Below are 1,781 nucleotides of genomic sequence, written 5' to 3'. Positions count from 1 at the left end.
GACAGATATATGAGAGCAAGACAGATTGGACAAAGCAATTATTGGAAACTCTCCTCCAGTGACTGCTGCCATAAAGCATTTTTCGAATGTAATTTAGCCTCCTTTTAAGTAGAATTACTTTACAGCCACATTACAACCGCCACATTATTCTTTGTCTCCCGGCTTTAGCAACTTGATTAAGATTCAAAAGCTGAGCAAAAATGGCAGCTTTAGTAAAACAAAGGGGAGAATCTGGTTGCAGCCAGTGATGCATCTTTCTCCTGCTGATCTTCCAGTGCAACAATAGAGACGGATCAGGGCTGTCAGAATGGAGTTCAACATCACCAATCACGGTCCACTTCCACAACACTGTCTGATGTTCGTCAAACATCTTGTCAGTGTCCAACGCTTGACTAACAGCGTTCATGAAGAACTCGCTGGTCCTTCACTTGACAAGCACTGATAGACGACGCGGTCGCTAAGTGATATTAACTGCTTCCATCAAGATATTAGAAAATCAAAATGCTAAAGCAAGCTCAAACGTCAGTGACTTTTAAAAAGGGTTGCATCATACGTGCATGATAAGATATTGTTTTATGTATTGTGATAGTTGAAAAAAGGATTTAAAGACCCAGTCGGATGAAAATATTGTTCTTTTTTGTTGTTTTGTTGATGAAGGACATATATAGAGAAAATCAAGTTCAAAACTGCATTCTATGGAGCCTTTGAAGGGACATCAAAGTAAAAAAAAAATAATAATTGAAGTAAAACCGATTATTTGTCTTTTCTGATTACTATATGGAACACCAGTTACTGTTTTTTTTCTAAAAATATATATATATATATTTTCTGGTTAATGTGCATAAGATATTGTTTTATGCTTTGTTATAGTTGAAAAAAGGATTTAAAGACCCAGTCTGAAGAAAATTCTGTTCTTGTGCCATTTTTTAGTTGATGGAGGACATATATAAAGAAAATCAAGTTCAAAACTGCATTTCTACGGAGCCTCTGAAGGGACATCAAAGTAAAAAATAAATAAATAAATAAGTAAAAACACATTTTTGTCTTTTCTGGTCAATATATGGAGCACCAGTTACTATCTTTTTTTTTTTTCCTAAAAAAAAAAAACAAAAAAAAAATCTGGTTACTATCTGGTTAGCACCAATTACTATCCGTTTAAAATATATATATATATATAATTTTCTGGTTACTATCTTGTGCGTACTGGATACTATCGGGTGAGCACCAGTTATTATCCTTTAAAAAACAACAAAAAAAAGTTATTCTATTACTATCTAGTGTGCGTTGGTTACTATCTGGTGCGCATCAATTGCTATCTCCAGAATTGTTTTTTTTTTCTATTAAAAAAAAAAAAGTTTTTACTTCAATTTTTTTTCTTGACTTTGATGTCACTTTAGGGGCTCTGTACATTTCTGATTATGTCTCATACAAACGTGGTGAATCAGGAGCAGACCACAAAAATTGTGTTCAGCATTTGTGATGTAGAAAATATGCTTTGAATCTCCATTCTGATGCATCCACTTGTAGACGAATAGATCCATGTGCGTCTTTGTTTCCATGGTCTGAACTGGCATCTCGCTCAAAACTGTACAGATGGAGAGCGCTAATACTGCTAGCCATTTTTGTCACACCGGTAATAATAGGTTGGAGTTGTGAGGGCTTGTAAGCTAGCAGGAGGTATGTAAACAGAGCAATCTCTGCAGCGAGAAGGGGAATGGGGGCGGGGTTTCTTCATGCCAACAGTTCTGTTCACAAATTTCTAATATCTACTGCTGCTCTGC

General features: G+C 35.6%; 1 protein-coding gene across 3 annotated transcripts in view; it reads right to left on the bottom strand.

Moving 5' to 3' along the window:
* LOC112153971 (ankyrin repeat and fibronectin type-III domain-containing protein 1) overlaps nt 1-1,781 on the bottom strand; it is a 135,290-nt gene that overhangs the window by 98,542 nt on the left and 34,967 nt on the right. The gene's annotated exons all lie outside the window — the stretch shown is intronic.

This window comes from Oryzias melastigma, linkage group LG19 (assembly GCF_002922805.2).
Source record: "Oryzias melastigma strain HK-1 linkage group LG19, ASM292280v2, whole genome shotgun sequence".
NCBI classification, from domain to species: Eukaryota; Metazoa; Chordata; class Actinopteri; order Beloniformes; family Adrianichthyidae; genus Oryzias; species Oryzias melastigma.
This window is presented reverse-complemented; position numbering and strand designations above follow the sequence as displayed.